The sequence below is a fragment of the Grammomys surdaster genome, unplaced genomic scaffold, assembly GCF_004785775.1.
Source record: "Grammomys surdaster isolate TR1022 unplaced genomic scaffold, NIH_TR_1.0 367, whole genome shotgun sequence".
NCBI lineage: Eukaryota > Metazoa > Chordata > Mammalia > Rodentia > Muridae > Grammomys > Grammomys surdaster.
Window position 1 is genome coordinate 7,881,586 of NW_021604786.1, and position 8,921 is coordinate 7,890,506.

An 8,921-nucleotide genomic window follows, 5' to 3' on the forward strand; every position below is an offset into this window, starting at 1 on the left:
TCCAAAAACAAGGACTGCATTCTAAATTACAAATACCAGAGACTGAATCTTCAGCCTTGCTAAGGGAACACCTCGTTTGTATCTGTTGTGTTTTGTACAGGGCATCATTCTCTGTACAAATTTGTGGTTATAAAATTAGTAAAACAGCTTTTAAAAAAAGGAATAGGGTGAATACACCCAAGAAAACAATAATCACACACACACACACACACACACACACACACACACATACACACGAATTGTTGGCCGTTGATATCTCTCAATATCAGTGGACTTAATTCCCCAATAAAAAGACACAAGGTAGCAGAATAAAGAAAATGTGGGACATTTACACAATGGAATATTACTCAGCTGTTAAAAACAATGGCGTCATGAAATTTCCAGCAAATGGATGGAACTAAAAAAATAGAAATCATCTTGGATGAGGCAACCCAGACCCAGAAAGACAAACATGGTATCCACTCACTTATAAGTGGATGTTAACTGTTAAGTAAAGAATAATCTTTCCATAATCCACATGTTAGGTTAAAGTATGTCCTGTGTCTGCCCTGCCATGGGGCAAGGGCCACTCAGGGAGACAGTGGCGTGGGAAGTTTGACTGTGCTCCCCCCACATTGGCGCTGGGAAGGCATCAGGCTATGGGAAGCTGCGGGACCCCGCTCTGGGGATGGGGAGCGCAGTCTGAGGTCCCTGGGAACTGCCAAAGTTGGCTAGGTGCTCCCCAGGCCAAAAGGTGGTCAGGGACTGGCTGATTCTTCAGGCACCTGGGAGCCTCGAAAGAGCGAACAAAGTGGGGGCCACCGGCTAGATTGGTCCACGGCCAAAGGGAGAGAAGCTCTGGCTTGTGTCCCACAGGGAGCAGGGATGAGAGTGGCTCTGCTAGAGTAGCTTGGCTCGCTTGGCTTGTTTGGGTTGGTGGTCACTGTGGCTGGGAACGCAGAGAGGTCTTCTGCAGGGATTAGACAGCAGCTCTGTAGGTGAAGGCCTGGTCCATTGTTTCCCACGGTGGATCGCGATGAAAAGAAACAGTCCATGATCTTAAGGCTTTTATTGTCATGGCAGAAAGTAGATGAAAAATTGTACCCTAGTATCTCAGGGAGGACCTGAGGTTAAATATCTTTTGCAGGGAGGAGTGTCTGGGAAGGAAAGTTAATTGACTGCGCCGAGATCTAGATGTGATAGTTCACAGATACAATATATATTACATATATACATTAATACATAATATAACATGATTTTATATATTTATATATTATATATGCATTTATATACTATGTAGTATATAATATATTAATAATATATTATGTGACATATATAGTATATAATATATTGTGTATATGTGTATAATATGTATTTATATATAATATATATTTATTTTTATGTATTCATTGTTATAATTTTATAAATCACATTATTGGTTTAGTCTTTGTGAACACTATGAGACCAGGGATCATATTTGATTCTATGGGTTTTCTTGTGGCATACTTGACTCCTCTGGCTCCAATATGTACAATATATATATATGCTTTTAGGGCTGAGACAAAAGGATTGCTCCATGTTCAAGGCCATCCTGGGCTAAAGAGTAAAACTTTGTGTCTAACAGAGAAAACATAAAAGTTCTAGGAATGTCTGTCTATTTCTATTGTTTTATTATTACTATATTGTTCATGGTTTAAGCTCTATTAATATGTAAAGAGACAGAACAATGTAGCAGCTTAAAACAACAATTTGTTGCCAAGCTTGGTTGTATGTGTCTATAATCCAGCTCTGTAGGATGTGGAACCAGGAGGAACAAGAATTCATGTTTATCCACTGTTACATAGCACGGTAGAGATCAGACACAGAGCAAACACACAAAATAATAACTTGTTCTTAAAATTTCACAGGTTGACTGGAACAGTTCCAGGATGTGTGTTCCAAAATAGTGTCACTAAAAGAAAATAAGTAAAATCAACATAGTTTTTTCACAAGAGGCAACAGTGTTCAGCAGCTGGAATTCAGCTGAGGTTGTCTGTATGAAGGCTGTTTGTGCCTTTTCACAGAGCACCCTGTGTTTCAAAGAGCTCTGCTGTACATAGCTTTGAACATATAATCAAGAGGGCAAGAAAACAACCCAGAAATGATTGAAAGCAGGAAAAACCAGGAAAAGTATTTCACATATGTGAATCAGAATGTCAATTTATAACTATGTAGCTTTTACTCAAATATCGACTCTTAGTGGAAGGTATTCAGTTCTACTTAGCCAATAACAAGTATTTGTTTGACTGTAGATGTGGACTAGTCAATGGATAACATGTGTCTTAATCCTGAAATAATCAGGAGTCAGTTTATCAGGTAAATTAACAACAAAACATAATGAAACGATATTGAGAGAAATTTGTGAAAAGCAGTACAGAGACTGCAGTAGAAGGGGACAGGGAGGTGAGATCAGAAATATTCTCTACTTTGAAAAAAATGACTATACTTTTTGAAGCAGCAAAAAGACACAGAACTGGAAAGAACTGATCTCTCTGTGTGCTTATTTGAAGCCAGTATTGTGCTAGGTATAGCTAACCAATGATTTGTTTGCTGAAGGATTCTTGTGAAACAAATGCATCCATCCGCTTTATAGAAAGAACAAACTGAAGCATAATAATTCTCTGAAAATCAAATGCCATGGGATTCTCTTTTCAACAGTAAAAAGGCACAGGTAACATGTAATAGAGATATGCAAAATGTCAACAACTGATTAGCCCTAATCATACTTATAAAACTCCAGTGAAACAGAGGAAAATCTATCAGATCCATTCCCACATTGTCAAATGAATTGGTATTGTATGATTCACATATTTTTTTCCTGTTTAAAAAAGTACCTTTTATAGAAAGATCAGTGCAGTGACATGCTCCAAATATTAACCTCTTGCATAGCCAGAACACATCCAGAGTCATCAATAAAACACATGAGCTTAAACAATCAGATAGCAACAACTAACCTCACCTAGGAACTTTCAATATAACCAAGCAAATCCTCTCACCCCTGCGTCTCTGGGTGTATATGTGTGTGGTATGTGGAAGCAAGCATGTACATGGACCCATGTGCACATGTGTGTAAAGGCATGAGGCTGGTGTTTAGAATCCTCCTCAATCACTTTCTACTTTATTCATTGAGACAGGGTCTCTCAATTGAACCCAGAGTTCACTGATTTGACTACTCTAGCTAGCCGTCTTGTTCCAAGGATTCTCTGACTTTTGAGCACTGGAATTACAGGCAAGTTCTTCAATAAATGTTTGTCTTGAGTCTATGATCATCTTACTACCATTTCTTCTCATCTGCCTCCCTGTTGTTTGTTAAGTTTCTTGAGTCTAGCCTTATTGATGGGTCACTGAATGCTCAACTAAACTTTTTAATCTTGGATAGAAAGGGCCCTAAGCTTTCCTTTTAACATTTTTAATCTCACTGGATAGAACTGACAAACACAAGGATAAACTTGGAGAATACTCATGTTGATAATTGTATACATGACTATAGTTGCTAGTCTATACCATATCTTAAATTGTTTCATATCGCGTAGGACAGTTACTTTCAGAAGGAATCCTACTTATAAAATATGTGGTTTGATCTTGAGTTCAAACTCTGTCAGAGTTATTTTGCACCATTTTAGTGTATATAAACAATTCTCAATTGTCCATCACAAACCATGAGAAAAAGATAATTTCCTACGCTAAATCACTTTCTACAAGAAATGCCAGCACTTATGAACTTATCAAATTAAATTAAAACATGTGATCATACAGGCATACCAATTTCATGTCAGTATAACTAGGTCAGTAAGCTTATCAAATACACCTATATTTATTCCCATGAGACTGGAACAAAAATAGCACCCCCAAACAGAGATGTGTCTTGGGGTGCTACTTCTCAGGAGTCTTATTCAGGAAAATTGCCACAGCAAAGGACATGTCTCTTTTGCCTGGCACTAACCCCCATCCCACCAAGCTTCTTGTCCTCGACACACAGCCCACTTCAAATTAACACTGGAAACTGCCTGCTACCAGGCTCTTCTTTTGATGAACCTGTGTCTGGGGTTCATACAATTTATTATCTAGTCCCCCAAGGAGACTTTTTCCATTCTCTTCAGATCTCTACTCCATCTTCAGTGAAGCATCTGGGAACACTTCAAATATTTTAACCCTTTTTTTAGCCATTTTATAACTTATACATTATATAAATTGAGAGTTTCATATCATTATGATAGAAGAAAGGAGGAATTCTGGTTGTAAATGGCTATCAATATCAGGTGAATTGATGGTAGCCCATTGTATTAAGGCCAACAAAATTAAAGGTGGCTTGTGAATTCACCTATAGGAATTCTAATTGTGCAGAAAGACACAAGCATGCTTGTGTTTCTGACATAGCATGCTCAGAGCAGTGACTTGAAAGTGTCTGTATTGCTGTGACAGAAACTCTTCCTATACAGGCAGGATTGAGATGACACCACACTGACATGTGCACAAGTATACTCGTCTGCACACACGCATGCACACGCTCGTACACACACACACACACACAAACACAAAGAAAGCCATTCTTGCCAAAATGATGGGTTGTTGAGTTGTAATGTAAATTTATTCTAGGTATGACATGTTGTTTTTTTGGCAAAATGATGGCACTGAATGCGGGAGGAAGAGGTTTTGAAAGCTGTGATGATATGCATAGTGATCCCCATAGGCTGCAGGTATGAACTGAAGTCCCCCAATCCTGATGAATCACTTCCTGACAAAGGCCAGCTTTCCACCTCACCTAATGGGATTAAGTGAATAGATTAAGGAAATAATAGTGGATTTCCAGAGGTGGATGTGATGGCAATAAAAGCACAAGAGCCACTGCCTCAACTCATGTGTTATTCTAGATGTATAGCTGTACACTAATCCTAGCACGATTACATAAACACAAGTGCCTGAAGATAGGTTGGAGAGGTGGTCTATGGATAAAGTACTTGCCCTGAATGTTCAAGGTCCTCAGTTCAAATCCCCAAAACCCACATAAAGCTGGTTATGGAAACACACCCTGTGCTCTTATTGGGAGATGGGAAACAAAGGGACGAGGATTTCTGAATGCTCCCACTGGCCCACTAGCTTGTCATACACAGAGATGAACAACGAGAAAAGGAGTCTTAATGTAGAAGGTGAAGCCAGAAACCTGACACGGTCCTCTTCTCACCTCCACACAACTATAGCATGCATGCATCTCTGTGCACAGCACATGCATACACACACATACGTAAACACCAGAACATAAATAAAAATGATGTAAAGGTGGGTTGAGAAAATTGTGACTAATGGGAAGTAGGTTATAGTCCCAAAGTAATGTACATGTGTTTTCTAATGTATGCAGTCTGGAGCTGGAGGACACCTAGGAGAAGTAGTACTAAGAGTGGGAATGGTACTAGAAAGAGTCTGCAGCTGAAGCAGAATGAAGTCCTAAAGCTCCTAGAAAGATTGTGCACCAAGTGCTGCAGTGCAGCTGCATAGAAACTGTTGTTGGCTTCTTTGCTTATCAGGCTACAACATAGAACCATAAGAGATGACCTGGGTTCTATTGCTGTGAAGAGACACTATGACCACACAATTCTTATAAAGGACATTTAATTGGGGCTGGCTGACACCTTCAGAAGTTCAGTCTATTAAAATCGTGGCAGGAAGCATGGCAGTTTGCAGGCAGACATGGTTCTGGAGAAAAAGATGAGAGTTCTACATCTTGTTCTGAAGGCAGCTAGGGGAGTCTCTTTAGTCTTGGGAAGATCTTAAGCTTAGGACCTCAAAGCTCACTCCTAACAGTGACGTATTTCCTCCAACAAGGCCACACCTACTTCAACAAGGCCACATCTCCTAACAGTTCCACTTCCCATGCACCAAACATATTCAACCCACCACATGAACCAAAGTAAGTCAACTGAAAATGCCAAATCTGATTTGAGGCAGAGGCTCAAAGGCTTTGGGGGGACTGTATTGTTAAAGTAGATAAGTCACATTCAACTTATTTGTCCAATTTGGAGAGGCCCAAGATGCTTTCACCAAGTCTGTGAAAAATTACTTTTTGTGGAGAGACACAACATTCTCCAGCAGATGTACGATTCAATTGTCTCCAACTCAGAATTTATAGTGAAAGCTACAGATCTTGGATTAACAAATCTAATTGTAATTAGATTCCAGAACAGTAGAGGTGAAATGGCAATATTCAACCAAAAAAGGAAATTGGGCCATAGTACTGAACTGTACCACTATCAAAGTAGACAACTGAAAAGTCTGATTCAAGAATACCTGTGGCTTTGGGGAGTTACTTGTTTCTCTAGTGATGGCTATGCTTGATTGTTAACCTGACTACATCTGGAATGGAACTGGGCATATCCATAAAGGAATTTATTCTTAATTATATCTAGACCTTTCAGGTGAGAAAATAAGTCTTTAATCCAGACCCTTTGAGGTGAGAAGACCCAGCTATAAATTAGGTCACACCTTCTGCTGGCAGCCTGTATAAAGAACCCAGAAAATGGAAGGCTCTTTGCATGCTTGCTCTTGCCCTCTAGAACAAGTCCTTTCCTTCACTGATATTAGTCTTCTTCTTCTCCTTCTCCTTCTCCTTCTCCTTCTCCTTCTCCTTCTCCTTCTCCTTCTCCTTCTCCTTCTCCTTCTCCTTCTCCTTCTCCTTCTCATTCTCATTCTCATTCTCATTCTCATTCTTCTTCTTCTTCTGGATTCCAGCATATATTGAAGGCCAACTAAGACATCCAGCTTCATGCAGTGAATCACACACACACACACACACACACACACACACACACACACACACACACAACACACACACACAATGTGAGAGAAAGTAAAAGAGAGGTTCATTTGAGAACTTCTGTACCTCTAGAGAACCCAGACTAATACAAGTATAGAGGATGAATATTAAATTATTTCTGAGCACAAAAGTCTTAGGTACTATAAACAAAATTCTAATCTAGATCAACAAAACAACAACAACAACCAAACAGAGTTACAGCCTTCAACACTTTTCTCTTTTTCTTCTTTTCTTCTCATCTCTTCTTCTCAGAGAAGCCTTGATTTCCATGTCTCTCATATTAATTTGGCTGAGTTGGTTTCTTCGAAGGTATTTATCAAACGGATCAAAACCCATATCCTCATCAGTTTCCACCCATTCTTCATTGGCTTCAGCTTTGCCTGGGGCCCCAGCTACAGCAGGAGCAGCAGTTGTGGCAGCAGCCACAGGGACAGCAACCACAAATGCAGATGGATCATCCAAGAAGGGCTTGGCCTTGTAAGCGATTGGCAGGGTTTATTTGGTCTCCACAGCCATTGGGTGTGGAACTGAGGCTATGGTTGGGTAACCACTCTACAGACAAACACTAGTGACATTTCGGACACCCTCTGAGAAACCCAGCATCCAGAATCTGCTATGTGATATCAAACATTTCAAGGTAATAAATGCCATTGTCAAACACCTGTTGGATGATCAGCCCAAAGGAGAAGGGAGAGGTGTTCAGCATCTTCAGCAGCGTGACTTCACTAGCTCCTACTTTGTCTCCAGTTTGAATAAGTTGCTCATCACTCAAAATCTGAATTTCGATTTCACCTCTGGGTATTTTAGTTGTGATGCCTGACTACTGGAAGAAAGAAGTCTTCTCAAGTCCTAGACCAGTGTTCTGAGCTAGCCAAGTGACATTACACTGGGGAATGGTACCAGCATGGACAGTGGCAGTAGCCTGTATCTTATTGGCAGGCAGTATGTCCCTAATTATGTTAATTATTATATATGTACTCCTCCTACATGAACAGAAAGCCCATATTCTCCCGGATATGAGGCCATAGATTTTCCAGAGCTGGATTTTTTTCCCAAAGGCCCCAACCCTGCTCTATCCTTGTGCAACATAGTGTTCTTCCCAATAGTACCACAGCCTCCCCTCCATAGGACATGTGGTTCTGCTGCATCTGCTTGGAGCCCACATGACACTATATGCTTCCACAGTGAAGCATTTTGGGTAAGCATCCAAAAATTGGATGATCTTAAGGAAGCAGTTGGACTTACAGGTTGCCCTGTCTCCCTTAGGCATCATGGTGAGGTGTCACGACTTGCCACTGCAGGGTTTAAAGACAATGTCCAAAGGTGGATTAGATGTCACTCTAATGAGGACACCAGGCAAGAGCCAATTGTTTTTATACTGGCCATATTGAAGTCTGTTTACAGAGTCAGTACAACATGAGTGAGTAGTAAGCAGGTTCTATAAGAGGACAACTCCAGAATGCCACAACAATATTAATTTTTTGGTCTTCTGCAAAGAAATCTGTGAACTTTCACTAGAAATTAATATACACTGAGACAGAACAAGTAAGCGAGATATTTTTGACAGCTTCTTAACAGTAATTCTGAGCTGATCTTAACTACCAGAAACCTAGAGTTTCACTATGGTTTGCCAGTCTAAGTAAGGGCTGGGAGAAGCCAGATGATATTTTGATATTGAGACCACCATATCTGGGAGAACAGTGAGTCGTTAGACACATTTTCTGATTGCTCTTATAAATCTTGATTGTTTAACTACAGTGGATAAACCCAAGGTTCTCAGAATCCCATGTCACATGGGAATAGTTCTTTTATATGGGAAAGGACCATTGGCAGCCTTAAGTAGTGTTATATTCAGGAAAAAAGTAAACTAAAAATGGTACCACATACCTGGAGGATATTCAGAGGTTATTCATGATGTTAAAAAAGCCACAAAAGATGTTACTGTGGTGACTGCCAATGTATCTCCTTTCAGCATGCTCTATGCAAGGGGCAGATTTTCAATTGATGGCAAAATATATTGTGTGAAGCTAAACACAAGCAGACAGACTGACTGTAATAGCAGCTGCAATTCCAGATTGAGTTGCATTATTTGAGC

General features: G+C 40.0%; 1 pseudogene; it reads right to left on the reverse strand.

Annotated features, from left to right (window-relative positions):
- Positions 1-737: 737 nt before the first annotated feature.
- On the reverse strand, positions 738-8,096 carry LOC114631885 (annotated as a pseudogene).
- Between the last annotated feature and the right edge of the window lie 825 nt (positions 8,097-8,921).